General features: G+C 39.7%; 2 long non-coding RNA genes across 5 annotated transcripts in view; both read left to right on the top strand.

Moving 5' to 3' along the window:
• LOC110196972 (uncharacterized) overlaps nt 1-24,603 on the top strand; it is a 154,104-nt gene that overhangs the window by 59,075 nt on the left and 70,426 nt on the right. The window lies entirely within an intron of this gene.
• Nucleotides 21,174-24,453, top strand: LOC110196973 (uncharacterized). Its single transcript, XR_013487361.1, has 2 exons — nt 21,174-21,484; nt 21,882-24,453. It is a non-coding gene; the product is annotated as an uncharacterized LOC110196973 (long non-coding RNA).

The following is a 24,603-nucleotide window of genomic DNA, read 5'->3' as shown; positions in this document are numbered from 1 at the left end:
TTTCATTCATTCATTCATTCATTCATTCATTCATTCATTCATTCTAGAACTCAGTAGACCTATGTTTTAGTCTCAGTTCTGCTATTAGCTGTCTGCTGCATAAAGTCTTTTCTGGTCCCTCCATCTTCTAGTGCCTCACCATCAAAGATTATCTTTTTTCTGCTTTGTATCTGTCTTATAATACTTAAATATGTATATAATATTTCCTCTGGTGGAATGTAAACTCATTGAGGAAAAGGACTGTTTCTTTTTTTTTTATCTTTGTATCAGCAGCACTTAGCATAATGTCTGACACATAGTAGGTGCTTAATAAATAATTATTGATTGACAATTTAATTAATTTATCTGGGCTTTAATTTTGATGGTACTGATCTCAAGTTCCTCCTAGGTCTAAAATTCTTTTACTCTATTGCATAATTAGTAGATAATAAATGATGCATGCTATATAACTATTTCTATATGATCCCACTTTTATTTAATCTGTCAACCCTCTTCCATCAGAACTACCTACACACTGCCCCTTTTACCCTAAGCTCTGAAAGGTGAGCTTTTGTCTTATCTTATTGGGAATCTGCCCTCCACATCACTTCTCAACCATGTTGAAACCATACCACTAAGCATGAACCCCATCCACTGCTTTCTACTTCCCCTTTATGCAATGTCTCCCCCATTAGAATGTAAGGCCCTTGAGGGCAGGGACTCTTTTCTTTACTCATATGTATATTCTCAATGCTTGGCAGAGTGTCTATCCTATATTAAGCACTTAAGTGATTTTTCATTCATTCATTCAGTTGTAAGAATGGGACAGAATTCTATTATTGAGCAGAGAGAGAGAGAAAGATCACTTCAGTTTAGATTGGTTGGGAAGGTCTTATAGAGGATGTGGCATTTGAACTAGACCTTGAAGAAAAGGTAAGCTTTCAATATGTGGTGATGTGAGGGAAGAAGCATTCAAGGCCTTGTCTATGGTATGGTGAGGTACAGAGCTTTGAAGTTTAAACCATATTGGGGAAATGGAAAATGGCCCAGTTTGGCTGAAACATAGATAGGATATATGAAGGGAGGAGTAGGAGAGGAGAGTTAAAAGTAGTTTGGGGCCAGAGCATGGATGCCCTTCAATGCCAGGCTAAAAATTTGTAGTTTATCCTGTAGGCAGTTGGGAATCCCCTGAAGTTGTTGAGTTTGGGGAATGTTCTGATCATGGAAGTTCTTTAGGGAAATGAATTGGGTCACAGTGCCCAAGACAGACTGGAGAGAGGAGAAATTAGAGGCAAGGAGATCAGATTGAAAGCCTGTGAATAGTTGAACTGTAGGTTATAAGGGCCTGAAGTTGACTAATAGATATAGAAATGGAAAAGAGGAGAGATGTAAAGATATTGGAAAGTCAGAATTGAAAGGATTTGGCAACTGAGGCAGCAAGACATAATGGAAGGAGAACTGGACACTCAGAGTCAGAGGATAAATGTTTGAACCTGAGCTCCTGCTCTTATTACCTGTGTGATCTTCGGCAAGTCCACTTGGAGAACCTCTGGCTTTTCATTGATGTTAACTAGACAGGTGCACCCAGAGCAATTATACTGGGGTACAGACAAACTTAAGGTTTCAGGGTCCAGGATTCAATATATTTTAATTTAACAATCATTTACTAAACATCGAATATGTATCAGCATGTGTACTAGGTGATGAGTACAAAGTCAAAAATGAAATCAATACTTGGTATAAAATTGTCCATCTATATCATTGCCTACATCCATAATAAGAAAACTTAGTACATCTGGGTTGTGTTGATGCTGTTGCTGTGATCAGAATGGCATAACTGGAGTCTTCTCTGAAGATTCCCAGGGGTTTGGAAGGGAATCTCTGGTCTAGGCCTAAACCAGGAAGACCAGGTTAAATCCCTTGGTCCCTTCACCTTAGTGTTTGCCTGAGGGTTGTCTCTTGTCAATCCTCTTCAGTCTGGATTCTCTTCTCCCTAGGTATACCAATGATTTCTTAACTGCCATGCTGACTCAATTTTCACAGTTTTCATCCTTCTTCTGTCTCTGTAGCATTCAACACTATCGATCACCTCCTCCTACATGTTTTCTCCTCTCTGGGTTTTTGGAACTTTGCTCCTTAGCTTTCCTCCTACCTGACAGACTGCTCCTTCATAGTCTCCTTTGAAAGATAATCATTCATATCATGTTTGCTATCTGTGGGTATACACCCTAAGTCTGTGTACTGAACTCACTTCCTTTCTCTCTCTCTAATCTCTCACTTTGGTAACTACATTAGTTCCAGTAGGTTTAATTATCATCTCTATAAAGGTGATTCTTAGATTTGTAGATCCTGCCCTAGTCTCGCTTCTAACCTCCCGTCCCTGCATCATGAATTGCCTACTAGACATTTTGAATTGGAGGTCTATAAGCTTTTCAAACTCAACATGTCCAAATTGGAATTTGTTCTCTCTTCCCCAAACCTCACTCCTTTTCTGAACTTTCCTGTTTTTGCCAAGGGTGGCACCACCCAGCTTTACATCCTCATTGTCATCCTCAACTCCTTACTCTTACTCATTCCATATATTTAATCAGTTGCCAAACCTCCACAACATTTCTTGAATCCATTCCTCTCTCTCCACTCATATAGCCACCACCCTTGTTAAGGCCCTCATCACCTCTCCTAGGGCTATTGCAATAACCTGCTAATTAGTATTCCTGTCTCTAATTTCTCTCTACTGCAATCTACCTTTCCTTGACATAAATGCCCAAATGATTTTCCTAAGTTTCAGTTCTGACTATGTCATCCTCCCTACTCAATAAACTCCAATGACTCCCTATTACCTCTAAGACAAAAAAACCCCCCAAATAAACAGACTTCTGCATTTGCTTTTTAGGCCCTTCCCAACCAGGCCCAAACCTGTCTTTCCAGCCTGGTTATCCATTAATCCTCAGACAGCCAAACTGGCTTTTATGCTCTTCTTTACATGTAACCTTCCACCTCTTCCATCCTCATGCCTTTGCATGAGCTTGCTCCCATGTTTGAGATGGTCTCTCTCCTCACCTTCACCTTGTGGTATGCCTGATTCCCTTCAAGACCCAACTCTTAGCTTCAGTTCTGCCTTCTGCACAAGGCCTTTCCTGGTTCCCTATCCCCAGTAACTTCCCCCAAGATTGACTTGTATCTCTTGAGTAGGTATTCATTGTCTACCAGGTTAAAATGTCAGTTCCTTGAATTTAAGGACTGATACAATTCTGTACTTGGGCCTGGTACATACAGTGGGCCTGAAATGGAAAGGATGTGGCTCCTTACTCTCAACACCCAGCTTCAAGAATAGCACACCTTTTGAAAACTGAGAGCTGAGGATTAGATCTGAATTACAATTTCTTGAGTGTATATGTTTATGTAAACTACAAAGTCATCTCTAATTTGAAGGTTACCTAAGCATTCTAAGGATTCTGCCTGGGAGAAAGTAATAGCACCTCCAGTTTGAAGGTGGGGCAAGACATTAGGGAAAGGCTTTATGTTGATGGTGGATCTCAGGCTAAATCTCCTTTTGTGTGAAGCACTTCCTTAGGTCCCCCCAGGTTCAGTGTACTGCCTCTGCTTCTTTTTGGACCAAATCTCCAGACTGTTTAGAAAACCATTTTTTATAAAGATTGAGTAGAAAGGAAATGGGAAAGGAAGATCTGTCTGTCACTTGGTTTTCTTTTTCAGAAGTCAAAACTTCCCTTCAAGATTCTGGTTGGGTCTCAGCCTGAATCCTCTGGATAGGTGCATCTATTTGTGTGCATTCTGGCCCTCCAAGAGTTAATGCAAATCATCCTTTTTCACTGTGTTGTCCTTTGTTTTCTTCTCCTGGGACAGTGAGTCTGGGAGAGAAGTCTGGTTTCTGAATTAACTACCTAATGGCGCCCCTTGAAGTCTCATAACCTTCTGGGTAAAAACAGGAACTACTCTTTGTCCAGGGTCCAGGATTTTCTGGCAAGGTTCCCTCCTTTTTAGTCTTCCTTTCCTTTTAACCCTCTCCAAGCCATGATGTCCTGAAGTAACTTATCATCCTTCCCTGGACAGCCCATGTGAGGTTCTCCCCTTTCCCTGTCTCCTAAGGGGGAGAGTAAAAAGATGGTTGAGGTAGAGGGGGCCCTTCTACTTGTTTTTTGTATTAACAGATAAATCACCCTGATTAAGAGGGAGCTTCTGGTTCCTTGGCTGATACCTAGGTCATAAATAACACCTGTAGGGAGTGATCTGACCTGAAAGTCTAGAGAAGTAAGTCTGAAGGTCAAGGCCGTCTCCTTTGTTTCTGGTGTGTGTCTGAGTCTTATAACCAGCCCATCCCCACTCCTGAGGGTGTTTTGATTTTGGTAGCTGAGAGAAGTACCTCCAAAGGATTAAACATGGACCAGAAAGGAAAAATTTACCGGCTATCATCATCATAGATGCTAACTGTCCCTTTCCCCTAAAGATAGTTGTGTCCCTGGCCAATTGATGACCTCAGCAGCCATGGTATGCAAGGTCTGACTCTAAGCTTGTTCTTTCAGAATTTGTTTTATGAGGCAGCTAGAAGGGCCTTTAAAGCCCCGTTTTACAGAAGAGGAAACTGAGATCCAGAGACACTCAGCTCAACTTCCACCTTCTGCAGGAAGCCTTTTCCATGCCACCACCCTCCCCAGTACCTTCCCTCTGAGATTACTTTTCATCTGCTCTATGTAACTTGCATGTACGTAGCTGTTTGCACAGTGTCTTCCCCAAATGAATGTGGGCTCCTTGAGGGTAGGGATCATGTTTTTCTTTTTTTCCATCTTTCTTTCTCTTTTTCTTTCCTTTTTCCTTCCTTCCTTCCTTCCTTCCTTCCTTCTCTCTCTCTCTCTCTCTCTCTCTCTCTCTCTCTCTCTCTCTCTCTCTCTCTCTGTCTCTCTCTCTCTGTCTCTCTCTCTTTCTTTCTTTCTTTCTTTTTCTTTCCTTCTTTCTCCAGAGTTTAGCACAGCTAAAAATAAATCATTGCCTGAGTGACTGACTGACTAAGCGACTAAATTCATACAGTAGCAGAGTTGGGACTCAAACCATGATTTTTTGATTGGAAATCTGTGGTGCTTCTGCAAATACAATTCTGAGCATTGTTAGAGCCCCGGGGTCAGATTATGAGCTGCCTTTGCTGGGTAGGGTCAAGTTCAATGCTCATGCACATCTTTAGTTTATAGAGCCTGGCAAGTTGATAGGGGGTACAGGTTCTTTGGGTGTGGGTGGGGACCTCCCAAATTCAAGTTCATTCTAACTTGTGATTATTTGAGTTTGAAGTCTCAGGGGGCCAAGAGCTTGCAAAAGTGCTTCTTAGCTCCCTTTGAACCCTGATGGTAATCCTTCCTCCCCCTCTCTCCCCCTTATGCTCACCCCAGACCTCTGGTTAATTAGTCTTTAAATAGTCTACCCAGTAAACAACAACCACAATGGGAAAAGAAACTGGAGATGCAAATCAAAGCAATGGAGAGAGAAATGAGGAGGTAGGCTGGGCGTGGTGAGAAGGGACAGCCATCTTCTTTTCTCTGAGGACAGACAGAAATGAGATGTGACTTAAATTGACAAATGGAAAATGTAAAACCCAGAGATGTTGAAATGTTTCCTGTCACTTAATGGCAAGCCTGGAATTTCCTACTCTGAGCAATATTGTCTAGTAATTAGATCTCATGCCTAGAATGAGACTTTATACGAATGATTCCATTATTACTCTTGATTTTGTGAGGGGTCTAGAAGACATAATTTCTTTTCTTGCCTCATGTAGGCAGTTAGGTGAAGAGGCATGGAGTGGTAGACTTAAAGTCAAGAAGACATGAGTTCAGATCTAGCCTCAGACTTACTAGCTGTGCGACCCTGCACAAATCATAACCTCTCAGCCTCAGTTCCTCATCTGTAAAAGGGGGATAATAACAGTACCTTTTAAGAGTTGTTGTGAGGATTAAGTTAACATGTTTAAGGCAAAATGCTTGCTACTAATAATTATCATCACTGTATTTTATTGAATTGCATGAGAGATCTGAATCAGACAACAATTCTCCATTGTAATAAAGGTCAGAGAAATGATTCATGCTTTTGTATCTCTATTAATCATTGAGTTTTGTGCTTTATCAATTTTTCTCATAATGACTCTCAGCTCCATTCATGCCTTGGGTGGTAGAGTGGTATATAAAGGAAAGAGGACTGCATTAGGGATTAGAACATTAAGGTTTGAAACCCCACTCTGTTACTATGTAACCATGGTCAAGTCAGTTCATCTTTCTGGGCCTCAGTTTCCTCATTTGAAAATGAACAAATTGTGCTAAATGATCTGGAAGATCCTTGCAGCTCTAAATACTATAATGATTATATTTTCCTGCCATGACTGTAGTTTGAACTCTTATCACCTCAATGTTGGACTACTGTGATGACAGTTGATAGAATGTACACTCCTTGAAGGCAATAAATACTTTTAATTGTTTCTCTGTATTTCTAGTGTGTCATATGTCTTACACTTAGTAGGTGCAAAACAAATGTTTATTGAGTGAATGAATGAAATGATATCCATGCTTTGATTTTCTTCTCATTCCAACCATCCTATATACTACATCTAAATTAATGTTGCTATTGAATAATTTCATCAATCATTCCTTGGTTCACCTTTAGTAGCTTTCCATTGTCTACAGAATAAAGTCCAAATTCCTCACCCAGACTTTTAAGACCTTTTAAAGTTTGGCTGAAACTACCCATCTAGCCATATCTCCTATGACTTCACTGTACCAATGTTACATTTTAGTCCAAATGGTATACTCACTTTCCTCCCAAATACAGCTAGTAGTTTTCTTCCTCCATACATTGGCACATGCTAATCTCATCCTTTGGGAAGTCTTTCCTGACTACCCCTCTTGTAATTATCTTTCATTTCCTGGAACATCTCTAATGCTTGATGTTTGTCTCACTCCTACGGTAAAAATATTCACTTCTATTGTTAATTCTTTTCTTTTATCTCCCTCAATAGTGATACATATGTCTATTTCTTTCCTTCTTTCTTTCTTTCTTTCTTTCTTTCTTTCTTTCTTTCTTTCTTTCTTTCTTTCTTTCTTTCTTTCTTTCTTTCTTTCTTTCTTTCTTTCTTCCTTTCTTCCTTTCTTTCTTCCTTCCTTCCTTCCTTCCTTCCTTCCTTCCTTCCTTCCTTCCTTCCTTCCTTCCTTCCTTCCTTCCTTCCTTCCTTCCTGTCTGTCTATCTATTTTGTCTCCCTAATAAATTATAAATTCCTGGAGGGCAGAGACCCTACAATATACTTTTCATATCCTCCAATGTAAACATTGTGTCTTGTACATAGTGGGCTTTCTCTCTCTGCATATATGTATATATGTGTGTATATATATATATATATATATATATATATATACAGAGAGAGAGTCATTGAGAAAATTTTATTGAATGGATTTATGTGTATGACACTATTAGGGATGCAAAGAAAAATGTAAGATACTTTACTTACCTTTCTGGAATTTATAACTTCTATTTGGAAAAACAGATATATGCACACAAAATTGTTAAGTAACTGTGACTTTATTTCCCAAATCAGCAGCAAGACCCCAAAGTGAATGGTTGGCAATTCATAAATTCCCAGAGGAATTATTTTTTAAAAAGTACTACAGGAATCCATTAGAAGTAGAGGGAGAGAACATTTAATCAACAAGAAATCAATCAATAAACATCTATTAAGCACCTATTATGTGCCAAGCACTGGGCTAAGTGCTGAGATATCATTGTGAACTGGAATGAGGCATTGTAAAGTAGCAGAAAAAATTTGGGATTAGAAGTCAAGAGATTTGAGTTCTAAACATTGACCCACCACTAACTTCTGGTGTGACTAGGTAAGTGACTTTTACTTTTCTGGCCCTGTTTATTCCCCTGTGCAATGATGGAGCTTGGCTAGTTGATTTCTGAGGCTTCCTTTAGTGTCAGCATTCTATGACTAAGTCTTTTTAGTCTGGGAAGACTTCGCTAAGTAGGTAAGACTTGACCTGTGCTCTGAAGAATGGTTGAGGCTTGGCTAACTAGAGATGAGGAAGGCCACACCATGATCTGAGAAGAGCCTGAGTAACAGCTCTGAGGAGGGAGCATGTTTGTTCAGATAACAATTTGGAGACTAGTCTGGCTGAAGCTGAGCTCATGAGAGGAAAAGCTTGACCTGGGCTAGAGTAGCATGGGGACTTCTGAGAAATAAAGTTGTGCAGACTTTGGAAGGCAGGTTAAGATCTTGGTTAGAAGCAATGGGTAGCCATTGGAGCTTTGTGAGTGAGGGAGAGACAAGATGACATTGGCATTTTAGGGAGAATAATTGAAATTACATATAGATGGATGGGAGAAGAGAGAAACTGAAGTCAAAGGAACCAATCATATCATATCTATTTACTGGAGGTGGGTAGAAGTGTTGCTCAGTCAGTTACAACATATTGAGTGCAAAGTTACAGGTTTGATTCCCATTTGACTTTCATAGCTTCGTAGGCCTAAGCTGTATAGGAATATTATAGATCGCCTTGTTCTATACCATCCAGTTTTATAGGTACAGAAACTGAGGCCCAAGGCCACAAAGTCTTCTGTGTTACAACCCAGTGGTTTTTTCCTCTATATTATATATTCTTTCCTCCAATCTGTAGCTATAGATTTCATTCACTAATCCTGACTAGTCAGCTGACAAATCCATACCAGGGAAAAAAAGGCTAAGACTGTAAAAATATTGATAAAAATTTAGTACCAGTATTATGGAATGAAAATCTCAAGACAACATGAGTGCCCTTATTAATGGTGGTGGTGGTGGGGTGTCTTCTTTGCATAGGAAAGATAATCCTTGGGAAAATCTCCTGTGCATAGATGAAATATAGAAAAACAAGATATGGCAACTTTACTTCCTAAATAGGTAGCTGACCCTAAAGTGTATGGCCTACATTTCAACTACATTGATTATTTTTCTACTTTTCCACTTCAACAGCTCTGACTATATAAAATAATTTTTTTTTCCAGTATAACTCTATTCATGTGCCTTATCAACCCTGTTTCTTGAAGGTTGTTTTAGTGGAATCAAGGTCTGACACCCACAGAATTGAGAATCCTTTGGATACAGATCTACGTAAGACTCCATGTGGCTGTTAGTGTAGGGTTAGCACTAGGGAGTACTGCTGGCCACTAACCTGATTCTGCTTGCAATAATGCCCAGGCACTGGGAAGTCCCAAACTCAGCCTGGTGGTTGTGCATTCCACTCAATGCCAGAGTAAAATCAGGAAGGCTGCTGAGCATTTTGTGGTTCTCAAAGAACCACTTTTCTAAATGATATTTCTACCTCTTTATAGGTGAGGAAAAACTTATGTCAGTGAAATAGTCACTGAAAGCCCCGAATTTAATCACAGGGTGTTAATGAGGTGTTAAACTAACTGTAAAAAATGCATCTCTACCCTGATCTCTTTATGAGGTACAGAATCCTCTTTGATTGAGTCAGGAAGGGGACTACTACAATTGGCTGAGAAAAGCAATTAGCCATACCTCTAAGGGCTTTCAATAGCTACCCTCCCAGGAGCTGCCTGTGGAGAAGACTTTTGGAAGAAGGATAGAGGGAATTTCTTTGTCCTTACCCCAACATCAGCTGCATAGCATTGAAAAGAAAGCTGTTAGACTAGTAGGAGATACTGAATCCACTGAGGAGCAGAGACACACACTCCAGAAAGAAGCTGATTTAAAAAGTTAGCAGCTTTAAGGAACACAATCCCTGAAAATTGAAAGTTGGGCTATGGAGAGATACAAACTCAGGGAACCCAGCATAAGTACTCAATGAAGAAAGTACTTTCAGGCCCTGAATTATCCGGAGTTGTAAGTTGCCTTTGCTACATGCATATATTGTATGTATAACTCAGTGCCAATGTGTAACTCAGTGTAAGTTTGGTTCCATTCTCCCCAAGTATGATATGTGTGTTTTTTGGAGAGTGAGCCCTAGATTTATGGTGGTAATGTTTTATAACCACTGCTTTTACTGCCCATCTAAGTAATAACCTTTGGTAAAGGCTATTTGTATCTACTGGATGATTGTTAATAGGAAACATATTGGTGGGGGCTCATGGATTATAGTGTTATTAATACAGAACCACAGGATTATTGCTAGGACCCAAATTAGCAACTGTCCTCTGGAGACCCAAAAGACAAATGCGAGCTCAAGGGGGAAAAATAGTCCAGAGGGTATGTAACATATGTGCTTATATTTCTTACACATATACATTTTGTCTCTCTTATTAGACTGTAAGTTCCTTGAGGGCAGAGACTATTTTCACTTTTGTCAATGTTAGCACAGTACCTGGTACATAGTAGGAGCTTAATAAATTCTTGCCGATTGCTTGCTTCCTTGATAAGTCCCCTTCACAAGTAAAACTCTATCCTCCCAGTTTTGATGTTTGTTTTAGTGAACCTTGATAATGTCAATATAGTCAAATGGGATCAACTACACAATTGTCAGTAGCCAATCTATAGGCATGCCATTAATTCGTAAGTTAAGATCCACACATTTCAGGCATCAAGACAGACTCCCATCACCCTATCCCACTGGGAACAAGTAAATATTCCTAAGAAATGGTCTACTTATGGTCAACAGGAGGAACAATGTCCAGTCCATTGAATAAGCTTGTGATTTGGGACAGCTTGTGATCTTAGGGTCCTCCTCATAGATGCTGGCAATCTGGATTCGAATGCTGATTTTGTTTTTGCCTTTTTTTTTTTGGTGAGGCAATTGGGGTTAAGTGACTTGCCCAAGGTCACACAGTAAGTGTCAAGTGTCTGAGGCCAGATTTGAACTCAGGTCTTCCTGACTCCAAGACTGGAGCTCTATCCATTGTGTCACCTAGCTGCCCTAGATGCTGATTCTTTAGCTCCTTTTCTTCACTATCCATTGCTCTGGACACATCTTTAGCATCTCTTGTTGTTCAACACAGCCTCCCAAACCTATTCTTGTCTTGAGTCACATCTACTCTGTACAGTCTTACCATGGGCTGTGGGATCAGAGCAAGCTCTCTATTCTCATATTTATCTTTCCTACTCTGCCTCTCTCTGTGTTTATCCTTGAAAAACCAATGGCTTCTGTGTTTTCTCCATCACATGTCCATCAAAGAATCATGGGATAACTGCTTAGAGTTAAAAGGGACCTTGGAAGCCATCTAGTCCAAGCTCTTCATTTTGCAGATGAGGAAACTGAGGTTCAGAGAGGTAAGTATCAAAGGCAGGATATGAACCCAGGCCTTCCTGACTCCAAATCCATCGTACTAACCATCATGTTATACTGCCCCATACTCCTGCCCATTTTAACAAACTTATTCTCTTATTCCCTAGTCCTTGTTGCTCCTTGGAGAAGAAGGAAGGCAGAATGAGGGTGTTGAATATTTAATATGAAGACAGTTATTATTAGATGGTTTGCCATCAGTTGTTGATTTTGGGGGGTTGGGGTTATGGATTCCCCTAAATTGGGTTATAGCGCAAAATGGCTTTTGCTTCTGTTTGGTCCCTTTTGTTTCTATTGGGAGACTGGTAGAAAAGGTGGAAGACAATGCTAAGAATCACAGTTCTTAGGCTATCAGCAAATATTAGTTTAATTAATCCTTGATCATTGTCTAATAACCCTGTGAGTTGACACAATACTGGAGAAAATGAACCACAACTCTATTGATATTCCTGCTGTAAATGAAGTCTGAATACTTAAAGACAGTACAGCTAAACAGGAAGGAAAGGCAGAAAGGTTATCTCCAGAGAGCACAATAAAAGAATTAATGGATTTGGTTTCATTCTGTGCTGAAGGCAACAAGAAACATCCTTTCATGACATGCTTGATTATCTTGCCTTAGAGTGGTCATGATGAATCCAAGAAATCACGGAAATAATTATGGCTCAGACAACGATGTCTACGGCCGAAGATGAAGAAGCAGAGAAGACATGTGAAGAAATTAATAGAATTGAGTGTATAGATTGGGTATGGTGACTTAGAGCCAGCACTTGAGAAGTGATTGAAGACTTTCGGATTCCTCTGAAAGCATCCTTTGTCTTTAGCTCTTACCCCAGGGGTCTCCATCACATCTTTTCTGAACGGTTGTAATTCCCAAACTCTCTTGTCACTCTGTTGTTAAGACAGTAGGAAGATTTCCCGAAGGCCTACGTAGGAACGTGAGAAATAGTAAAACGAGACCATGATTTAAGAATGGTTGTCGGGTTATTAGCATGCACCTAAATAGACTATGTCTATTCTCACGTCGTTTTTGGTAAACCTGGAGGATGTTTCCTGATTTTTTTCTTTTCTATATTTCTCTTTACTCTTTATCATTGACTCACTATGGTTATGTGGGAATGGTTTATCAATTAACCAATCCATCAACAATCATTTATCAAGTGTACCATGTACTGTGGTAGGTGCTGGGTATACAAAGACAAAAATGAAATGGTCCCAGCTCTTCGAGAGCTTACTCTTCATTCCCAAGAGGAGAGAAAATTCCCAGAGCTGAGAGAACCAAAGGAAGGCTGAAGGCAAGAGCTATAAGATAGATATCTTTCAAGCCCCTTAGGACTCAAAATCCATAATTGCCATGCATCATTCTCATGGGACCCAAAGTCCTCTCTTGTGCTCCTGTATATATGTGAAATTAATTTAATTTAGAGAACAGTTGGCTCTTGGCTAAATTGAGAAAGCCAAGTTTGACTTTAGCATTGCCTGGCCAATCAATAAACATTTATGAATTGCCTACTATGTGTCAGGCACTGTGCTAAGTGCCTAAGTGCTGGGGATATTCATCCTCTTTCAGCAAGAATCCCATCAAATGTTCTTAAAACCCTTTGCAAAGCTCAAGGGCTAAGGGATAGGTTTCTGTTTACCATCAAAGAAATTCAAGTGAAGTCTGTTCATTGAGAAAAATCTCTAAACCGGAAAGGACAGTGTGTGAGTTAGAAGATCAGCAGTGCCTTGTATGAATAAGTGACCTACTGTATTCCCCTTGGCAGCGGGAGTAACAGCATAAATCATGATCAATGCTTTTCAGATTAGTTGTGGGCCTGGGGAGACAGGCCCTCCTTATAAATTAAGCCTTTAGGCCCTCCTTGTAAATTAATAGCATGTCTATTCCAAGGACCATCTTGTAACTTAATCAGTCCAAGGCTGAATCCTATCTCATCCTCCAAACATTCCTTACCTGCTCCTGGATCTTTGTTATGGGTTGTATGAAAGTAAGCCTCATAATTTACAAAAATTGAGTGATCTACTGGCTTTTTGGGATGGCATGAGAAAATAATATTTGCGCATTTTTGGGGAGTGCTAAGGTGTGTTGCCTGGAGAGAGCTAAGCAGTAGGTGGGGAGAATTATAATATTGGGTAAGGGGGACAGACAGATTCTTTTTTTCCCCTCATAGCCCCATTCTCCAACATAAGTGCACACAACCTTAAGCCTCCATACTTTCCTGCAAACAGCCCTTCATTCCTGGAATGCACTCCCTACTCATTTCTTCTTCTTTAAACCTATAGCTTCCTTCAAGGGTCAACTCTTCTGCGATATCCTAAGAGAAGCCCTTCCTGATTCCCCCAGCTCCGAGGGATCTCTTCCTCTACCTCAAATTTTCATGTATATTTGATCTCTCTGTGTGTTGTATCTGATCAGGGGAATATAAGCTTCTTGAAGTCAGGCACTGTTTTTTGTTTTCTCTTTGTGTCCTTAGCATGTTGCCTTATACACACAGTTACTTAATGAGTGCATAATGGACTGGGGCTGCAAATAATAATAAAAAACACAAAGGAAAATAATTACAGTGAAACATATTTATCAAAATAGACATTTTATATATGGTACATATATGCACACATACACATGCACGCACCTATGCATATGTACACATATATGTGTATCTGTGTAGATATGCACACACATATAAACATATATACATGCATATGTGTGTGCTTAAGTGTGTGTGTATATATACAAGCACATATAACAAGTTCATGGACCTACGTTAAGGGTTACATAATTGGATTACTTAATCTTTGAAGGCCCTTCTAACTTTAAATCTATGATTCTATGATCTTATAAATTCTGTTTCACCTTTGCCTGTTTGGTTTCTAAAATGATTTCTGTGCCTCCTGGGGCTAGGTATAGCTAACCTCCTCACCTCACAAGAAAGAAATTAATTCATGACATGATTATAGGTAGGAGGCAGCTAGATGACTCAGTGGATAGAGTGTTGAGCCTGGAAGACCTGAATTCGAATTTGCTCTCAGTTGCTTACTAACTGTGTGATCCTGGGCAGGTCACTTAACCTCTGTTTGCCTGAATCCGAACCACTTTGCCAAGAAAAACTTGTGGACAGTCTGGTCCATGGGGTCACAAAGAGTCAGACACTGAACAACTGAATGATAATAACAATGTACTGAGGACACAAGACTGGTGGGGACTGACCAATATTACATCTCAGAGAGACAGTCAAGTATGTATTTTACGAGGGCATGGCTGTCCTTCCTGATGCCAACTTGAAGGAAGGAAAGAAACAAACATTTTTAAAGCACCTACTATGTGTCAAGTGCTGTGCTAAGCACTTTACAAATATTATCTCATTTGATCCTCATAACAACCCTAGGAAGTATGTGCTATTATTATCCCCATTTTATTATTGAGGAAACTGAAGTTGAATGACTTACCCAGGATCACACAGTTAAGTTATCTGAGGCTAGATTTGAACTCAGTTCTTCCCAATTCCAGGCCCTGTGATAAGGATTTCTTTCTAACAAAGACAGGTTGATATTGAGCCGAGAGAAGGCCTCAAGATGGGAATAGGGGAGCACAGAAGTCAAACTTTGTCATGTCATGGTTTTGTCTAGGGCTGGCCTTGAATAAAACAGATCAAATAGTGTTAAATAGAATACAGAGATTCACGAAGATACATCATTAAAATAATCTAACAATAATAGGTGAAAGAGAAATGAATTTGAAAACCAAACTGTAATTATACCTCTTGTTATAGAGCTACTGCATGGGGATGAAATCTGAATAAATTAGACAAGCCTGTAAGGAAAATAATGATAGTTGAAATTAGTTACCATAGGAGAGTAACAAGAAAAGAGAGACTAAGGAATGAGGTTGAAGAGAGGCCACTATCATGGAAAGAAAAAGATAAAAAAGTATATTAATATATCAGTGAAATGAACAGAGTTTAGTTATGGTGAGAAAAGAAGCCAGTCCAGAGAATAAGATCACTAGAGGAAGATTGAGGTCAATGCATGATTCATAGATGTTCAGAGTTGGAAAGGAGCTCCATGGTCATCCAGTTCAATCCACACCTGATCAAGAAGCCCAAGAAGGACTCACCTAGCCTCCCTGCTTGGAGCCTCCCAATGCCTCTCAAGGTGGCTCATTATGCTTTTCAATAGCTCTAGTTCTTAGGAAAGTTTTCTTTATATTAAGCCTAAATTTGCTTTATTGCATCTTCTTCCCATTTCTTCTACTTCTTTGCTCTTGGGCCAGCCAGAACATCTCACATAATTTTCTTTCTTTCTTTCTTTTTTTTTTTTTTTGTGAGGGCAATTGGGGTTAAGTGACTTGCCCAGAGTCACACAGCTAGTGAGTGTTATGTGTCTGAGGCTGGATTTGAACTCTGGTCCTCCTGACTTCAGGGCCTATGCTCTATCCACTGTGCCACCTAGCTGCCCCAGCACCACCTAGCTACCCACATCTCACATAATTTTCACATGACAACCTTTCTAATATTTGAAGACAGCTCTACTTTTTTTTTTCTCCCATGACTCTACTGGCACAGTTGCTTTGGGCCTGGAGTCAAGAAGACCTAAGTTAAAATCTGGCCTCAGACACTAGCTGTGCGACCTTGGGCAAGTGACTTAATCTTTGTTTGCTTCTGTTTCTTTATATGTAAAATGGGGATAATAGTAGTATCTCCCAGGATTGTTATGAGGATCAACCTGAGAAAATAATTGTAAAGCATTTAGCACAGTGCCTGGCACATAGTAAAAAAAAAAAAGAAAAAGAAAAAGAAAAAAAAAGAACAGCCAATAGGAGTAGCACATAGTAAGTGCTATATTAATGTTAGTTATTTGTTAGTTAACTAATAATGTTATTATTGTTATTGTTATTATGATTCATCAGCCTAAACATTCCCAGCTTCTCCAACTATTTCTACGTTACAAGAATTATGGGTCTTGTACCACTTTACTTTGAACGAATGTTCAAATTTATCAATGTGGTACCCAGAACTGGATATGATTTTGCAGGTGTGGTCTAACCATGGGACAATTCAAGTGGACCATCATCATCTTACTGATGTTCCCTAGACTTCTCAATACATCTGAAGATCTCATTAGCATTTTGAGGTTGTCATATCACAACTGTTGGCTAAAATTAAGTTTACAATTTCATTAATATTCCAAGATCTTTTTTTTTAGAAAATATTTCTTTATAATGATACGTCCTTCATCTTGTATTTATGAACTTAATTTTTTGTACCCAAGAGTAAAACTTTGCATTTATCTGTGTTCTGTTCTCTTCAGTTGTGTACAACTCTTTGTGACCCCATTTGGAGGTTTTCTTGGCAAAGATACTGGAGTGGTTTGCCATTTCTTTCTCCAGCTCATTTTACAGATGAGGAAACTGAGGCAAACAGGGTTAAGTGATTTGTCCTGAGTCACATAGCTAGTAAGTGTCTGAGGCCAGATTTGAACTATGAAGATGAGTCTTCCTGACTCAAGGCCTGGAAAAAGAAAGGCAAAATAAAACCCTTTTGACAAATAAGCATAATCAATCAATACAAATTTCCACATTGACAATGTTCAAAAATGTATCTAATTTTGCATATTTAGTCTGTCACTTCTCGGTCTGTAGGCTTACCTCATTCTTTATCATTGGTTCCCTTGGGATCATGGTTGGTTATTGCATTGATCAGAGTACTTAAGCCTTTAAAGGTTATTTAAAATTGCTGGGGGAAAAAAAAACCCAAACAATTTTGCACTCTGGTAGAAATTAGGTTTGGACCAATATCTCACATTACAAGAAATCTAAGTTATAAATAGCCATGTGAAAAAAATGTTTCAAAACACTAATAATTAGGGAAATGAAAATTAAAGCACTTCTGAGGTGCTACCTAATATCCATCAGATTGGCAAAGTTGACAAGAAAGAAAAATGACAAACGTTACAGAGGCTATGGGAAAATTGGCATATTTACATATTATTGATGGAGCTGTCAGCCTATCTAGCCATTCTAGAAAGCAATTTGGATCTATTCCCTAAAAATTACTAAACCGTGTATATCCTTTGACTCAGGGATATACATACCAGGCCTATATCCTAAAGAGACCAAAGAAAAGGGAAGGGACCGTATATACAAATATATTTGTAGCAGCAAAGCTCTAGAAATGAAAAGGGTGCCCATTAATTGGGAAATGACTGAATACAGTATGAATGTAATGGAATATCACTATACCATGAAAGGATGAAATGGGCAGTTTAATAGAATCCTGAGAAGACTTGAATAAACTGATGTAAAATAAAGTAAGCAGAACCAGGAGAACAATTTATAAACTTACCTTTATTTTCTTTCAAATACCATTGATGGTGACTCAGGAACCATGTCTTACAATTTTTTCAGTTACCTAATATGTCATTTATCTAGTTCAGGTCATTTGACCTGAGCAAGGGCAGTTAGGTGCTATATATTTCTACTTATTTTAAGTTAAATCTCAGTTACTGCTATTTGGTCTCTCCTTTTCAGGACAAAGATAATACTCCTTGGCAGAAAAGACAGAATCAAAATAAGAGTAAAGAGTTTTGACTTCATCAGTTATGCTAACTTCATCAGTTTTCATTGTCCTTTCCACCGTGAGCAGTGAGTAGTCCTATGTAATTTTTAATCTTCCTTTTTTCCTCAGTGGAGCTAAAACTAAGACACTCCTTCTTATGGTCTTTAGCTTTTGTCACCAACTTCACCTCATTGTGAGCTTTAGCATCTCTGATTCCATTCTTATAGGAATGTGCCTCAATGTTCTATTCATCCTCTGTTACTTGTCCTTTTTTCCATCCTTTCTACATCCTTTTAAAACCTAAATTATCTGGCGAGTTCTCTGGGTATCCACGTTAATCTTATTACACAACTCCCTTCCTCTTCCTCCTGAGAACTGTTTTTCTCTGTATCTTCAGAGTGTCTTTCTTGAGAACTTCTCATCCTTCTTTGGCAAACTCTTCTGTTAGCTACCTGGCTATCCTTTCTCTGACAGCTTTGAAATCTGTTCCTCCAAAATCTAGGCTGCATGTCAGATTATATATAGCTTTCTTCTTGTTGACTATCAATTCAGAGAGTGACTATTTACTTCCCTTTAGAATTCCCATTATTTCTTCCTCCTTGGTGAGATTCATAACCAAAATTTCTCTGTGTAGATTCCTCTAACTTTTGAAGGCTGAATTGTCATTAAGGAAAATCAAGAATGTATTAGATATTCTTTTTTTTTTTTAAGGTGAGCATTTACCTTTCTTTCTTCCCCTTTCCCTCTGCTACATTGTGCCTTGGCGGTAGGCTTATTAACTGTGCCCAGAACTCATCTATTTCATTTTTTGGATCATTTTAACAATAAACATTGATGATTTCTGCATCTACCTCCATTTATCTTCACTTAAATGCTCTGCACTATACTTCCATACTCTACTTCCTGAAATTCACATGAGTTATCTTCTTAATTGGCAGCCAGATGATTCAGTAAATAGAGCACCAGGCCTAGAGTCAAGAAGACCCGAGCTCAAATCCAGCCTCATCAGTTACTATCTCTGTGGCCCTATTTGCCTCAGTTCGTCATTTGTGAAATGAGCTGGAGAAAGAGATGGCAAACCATTCCAGCATCTTTGCCAAGAAAACCCCAAAAAAGGGTCATGAAGAGTCAGACACAACCAAATATGACTAAACAACAACAATCTTCTTAATATACAACACTATTCCATCGCTCCCCTCTGCCCTCAGCTACCACCTTTTACTTATTGTTTCTTTGGAATGAAGTATGCTTTTCCAGAGTATTATTCCACTGACATGTCTCATCACCATTTGACTTCAGTATGAGGTGAAATAGGCCTACTTATCTTAGGATGTCTAGCTAATCATACAATTTATCCATACTTTATGCATTTGTGCACAGACATGTGAGGTCATGGGTTTTATTACTGGCTCTTTTCTTGGACTTTTTTTGTCTTATGAGTTTTTGTGTATCTCAACTGATATTTTTTCTTTATTGTAGCTACTATCTAGGGTATCTAGTTTCATATCTATCTTTCTACCTATCTTTCTATCTATGTGTGTGTATACACACACACACACACACACACACACACACACACACACACACACGAGTTTTCTTCTTTTTCCCTTTCTTTTTAGTTTAACATCCTTGTTATTAGATTTATGAGACTCCAGGCCAATATAGTCTTACCAGTCCTGGTTAGAATATTCATCCCTGACCATCAGTCTTTCATGCCTATATTTTAAGCTGTAATCCAGAAATCCAAATTCTGTGCTCTGTTATCGATTTCTTATTTAGCTATTCACTTTCCAAATCTGCTTTTCTCTGCTGAATTCCATGCCTTTGAGAGTACCACTTATGAAAACACCGCCTGTGCCCTGAGGACTTCAGTTTCTTTCCCAAGTCTCTTTAGCCTTTAACCATGTTTTTTTGGTTCCTTCTGACATTATCATGTATATCCACATGAGTAACCAGAGGTGGTAGCAGTCATCATCTTGTCATACCCTGGAAGGTTCTCTGTCATATCTTGGAAAATACATACCTTGGGAAGATAGCAGATTGATCTGTTGTTGCTTTCTAGTGGCAAATGAGTTGCCTTAGTTCCCCTCATGAGCAGTAACCAACAACTATTGTCTCTTCTTTTTCTGATTCTTACTGGATGGGTTTTCACTGGACAGGGCAGATACATCTGGATTATCATTCCTTGGAAGACAAGTACCTGTTTCCTTGGAGCATCCACCTTTCTCCTCTTCATGAAGAACCTCAAATATCTTTCTAGTAGCAACCCTTCTTACCTTTTCTTGCTTTAAGCTGCTCTCCTACCTTCCCATCTCCCGATGCAGGTCAGGATTCCTCTCTGCTTCGTGGTATTCTTCTTCTTCTTCTTCTTCTTCTTCTTCTTCTTCTTCTTCTTCTTCTTCTTCTTCTTCTTCTTCTTCTTCTTCTTCTTCTTTTTTCCACTTTGAAGGTGTTTTGTTCTTATTGAATGCCCCTTCCCCTTCCTCAAGTAACACTTCGTGATCTGGAGAGTGGAATGTTGCTTTTCAAGACAAAAAACAAAATGGTAGAAGAGATGAAAGGAAAGGGCAGCTGAAAGTCAGGAAGGCTTGGATTTAGTTCCTACCTCAAGCATTTACTAGTTGTGTGACCCTGGGTAAGTCACTGAATCTCTCTGTGCTTTAGTTTCCCAATCTGTTAAAAACAAAGGGGGGTTGGATTTGTTGACCTCTAATGGCCCTTCTAACTCTAAATCTATGATCCTACAGCCTTGGAGCTCACTGCATGAATCCCAAGCACATTGTCATAGTGAGATTCCTGTATGTGGGTAGAGGTGGTACCAACTGTTTAAGAAAATGATTTCCTTTTCCCCCTTCTCCCAGGGCAGAGCTGGGAATCTGGGATTGAGATGGCAAAGTCCAGGAGGAACTAGGGCATTAAAGAGAACCAACTATGGCTCTCTTGTGAGTTTCTGTCTGCTGAACTGAGAAGTCGGAAGGTCTAACTTCAAATCCTACCTCAGAGGCTCACTGTGGGACCCCAGGGAAGTCAGTGCTTATCCTCTCAGCCTCAGTTTCCTCACTTGTAAAATGAGGATTAAATAATAGCACCTTTCATAGGGTTGTCATGAGGATTAGGTGAGATAATATATAACAAAGCACAAATATTAACTGTTACTATTCTCTTCTTCCTCAAAATAGTCTGTTCCATCTTGTGTCCCAATAACACCCTAATCTAACTAACCTTGCCTTATAGTGTACTCATTGTGTACATGCTGTTCCCCTTTCCACTTCCTCTACAAAATACAAGCTCCCCGAGAACACAGATTATGACATTTATTATTTTTACATCTGCAATGCCTTGAATTTAGTAATCTGCTTAATAAACATCTGTTGTTTAGTTTGTTTCAGTATTTTTGGTAACTTCGAAGAAGAGGTGGGGGTCACCCAGGGGAGAAGAGAGAGGGTGTGTCACTACCCAGGCAACCTGTATGAAGAAGGTAGTGTCAAGATCCCTTGCTGTCTGCTTTCCCCTTGGTTGTGTTAGGGAGTATTCAGGTGTCTCTTCCAGAAATTATAAGCCTGAATCAGTCAACTTGTTATGTTTCAGGCATTGTGCTAGGCTCTAAGGACATAAATGTGAAAGTGAGACACTGCTGACCTCAGGGAACTTCCATTCTACTATCTACGGAACAAAATGTTCACAGGCAAATAAATGTAAGTTAAAGAGGGAATGAATAGTTTTATTTGGGAACTCTAGTGGCCTTTTTCTAATACTCCAGTTGTTCAAGAAAAATATTGCAAAGCAATGTCACCTTTCTAGCCTAACGAACCTTAAATAGACTTTCTATATATGCCAAGGGAGAAGAGAGCTTCCCCAGACCTTGTGCTGTATAAATACTTATTGTAAGGGCTGCTTTGGTGATCACTATGCCTATACTTTCCTTCCTTCCCAGGGGATGTTGATGTAGCCTCCAGTAGCAAAGAGATAGAGCAGGAGATTGGAGAGTATTACTAGTATGAATGGGCTGAAGGTTCTTGACAGAGAATATGAATTTCATAGTTTTGATACACAAGCCTCCTGGAAAGAGAATCTCTTTACTGTTTATTGTAGCAACCCAGGAGAGGAGAAGCGTTCGGCCTGGACTGCATAATGAAGAAAAGTCACCGGCAGGATCAGCACATGGCAGGGCGCCAGCTCTGAGTCTGCTCTTCTTTATGGAAGGCCAAGAAGGGAAGACACTGGGCTGGCGGAAGGCTGCCTGGAGTGAGATTTCAAAATTGGTCTTTCTCCTCCGGAGGCTTGGCTTCAAATCTAATTAGCTAACTAATGACAGTAAATGATTGTAATTAATTGATGAATGCTAAAGTGGTTTGACTGTACAAAAGCACTGGGTAAAGCCTTGAGTGAAATGAAAGGCTAGTCTAACTTCAATGACCAGATTAATGTGAAGCTTTTATCCAGGTCCTTGGTGAGTCTTTTACTGCTGAGTATCTGGGGCTGTAGACTTTTCTGGGGGAGCTGGAATGCTGGGTGGGCTCTGTCTCCTCAAAGTCTCTTTCCTTGCTTCTGGGGCATAAGCCCTTCTCCCCTAACCAGGAGAGACACACTGCAGACAATGGGCTTTGGAGGGCATTACTGAGGGTCTGCTGGTGGGTTTTCAGAATTCTTGACTTCATTGTCCCCATAAACCACAAAGATCACAGGATTTAGACCTGGAAAGAGCATTAGCGAATGAATTAAATCAAACTGCCCTCTAGCGTAGGGCTTGAGATTTGAAAGTAGGGCTCTCCTGGCCCCAAGACCCACTATTCTTTCCACAATGCCATGTTTATGACACTGTCGTTTGTGCTTATCTGTATCACCGAAAGTGAGCAGTAATCATCAGGCTGGACCTATTTTGGGAGGTCCTTCATCATATCTTGGATACATGTCCCAGATGATATCAACCAATCAGTCAAAAAGCATTTATTTAGGATTTAATATATGCCAGTCACTAAGTACTGGGAAAACAAAGAAAGGACAAAACATGTCCCTTTTCTCAAAGAACTTATGTTCTAATGGAGGAGACAACAAATATAATATAAGGTATAAGCAAAATACATACAGAATAGGTGGAAGGTAGTTATAGAAGAGAAGGCATCGTTAGCTGAGGAGTCTGGGAAAAGCCTTCTGCAGGAGGTTATGCTTGCGCTGTTTTGAAGGAATCCAGGAATTTTAAGAGGTAGAGATGAGGAAGGATTAGATCCCATGATGGTGGTGGTGGGGATAGACAGTGAAAAGAGATGGAGATAGGAGACAGTGTGATGAATGTCAAGTGGGTCAGAATGGTTGGGCCAGAAGCAGCCAGTGGTGCAGTGGATAGAGCATCAGGCTTGGATACCTGAGTTTAAGTACAGTCTCAGATATTTACTAGCTGCGAGACTCTGGGCAAGTCACTTAGCCTCTGTTTTCCTCAGTTTCTTCAACTGTAAAATGGGGATGACAATAATAGCACCTACCTCTCAAGGTGATGGTGAGTTTCAAATGAGAATATTTGTAAAAAGTGCCTGTACAGTACAGTGCCTGGCACGTAGTAGGTGCCATATAAATGCTTATTTTTCCTTCCTTAGAATGCATGAAAGGGAGAAATGTGTAAGAAGATCGGAAAGTCTGGAAGGAGTCAGATTGTGAAGAGTTTAAATTCCAAAGAGAAGAGACGACATTTGATTCAAGAAATCATAGGAAGCCACTGGAGTTTGTTGAAAAAGGGTGTGACGCTATCAGACTTGAACTTTAGGAAAATCACCTTGTTAGCTATGGAGAGCATAAATTGGAATGGGAAGCCATTTGAGTCAAGGAGGCAGGAGACTATTGCAATGGTCCAAGTGAGAGGCGGTGAAGTATAATCTAGGATAGGAATCATACTAGGAGAGAAGGGAATATATAGAAATGACCTGAAGGTAGACATGACAAGATTTGGCAGCTGATTGGATATGAATTGTTAATATAAAATTAACAAGTTGAAAACTTAGGTCACTTGGTTCTTAAGATCATGGAATAACTCTAGTGTTACGAAAAATCTTAGCACATTCCATCAGGTTGGTGAAAACTTTGGTTAGAACAGAAATCCTTGGGGCACATATGTTAAGTAATGGATTTGTGATCTCATCAAGGCTGGTACTTCCTCCAGGGAGGTAAATCACAGCATTTATGCCTGCCTATCTTGCGCTACTTTTATCCACATCAGTCCTCCGGAATGGGTCCATCCAACCAACCAAGGAGCCTTCCTCTAGGCCTCTTGACATTGCATAGATTCCAGTGGTGTACTTGGGCTATCCACCTCTTATCTTTCACTCTCTTCATTTCCCACCCAGACATACTTTTATTTCATCATGTGGCCAGGAACTTCATCATTCAGCAAAGATCACCTCACCTTTAGTATTCATGCCTCATCACTATCTTTTGATTAGAGGGTGGAATGGGGAGCTCCTCCCCAAACTTCCTTTCAAGAAGGGCTCCAAGGCTCTCCCCAAGAAGCCAGCCATACTCCTTTGGATTTCTCCATCATATCCTTTCATGTACTGTCTTCCCCCATTAGATTGTAAGCACCTTGAGGGCAAGGACTGTCTTTCTTTTTCATGTTTGTTTCCCCAATGCTTGGCCTATAGTAGACACTGAATAAATGTTTATTGAATTGACTGACTTTGCTGCATGACAAGTCCATCTCTTTTTCCCTTTCTGATCACGTATTTCACATTTGTCTGCTTCTCCTGAGCAGTTTCTTGGTTATAATGTGTTGTGGCCAGCACCTACCCACCACGGGCCTTTCCATTGTGCCTTTGGTGATCCTTGA

This window comes from Phascolarctos cinereus, unplaced genomic scaffold (genome assembly GCF_003287225.1).
Source record: "Phascolarctos cinereus isolate Bilbo 61053 unplaced genomic scaffold, phaCin_HiC Scaffold_5;HRSCAF=322, whole genome shotgun sequence".
NCBI lineage: Eukaryota > Metazoa > Chordata > Mammalia > Diprotodontia > Phascolarctidae > Phascolarctos > Phascolarctos cinereus.
Note: the sequence above shows the minus strand (reverse complement) of the source record. Positions and strands in the feature narration are given on the sequence as shown.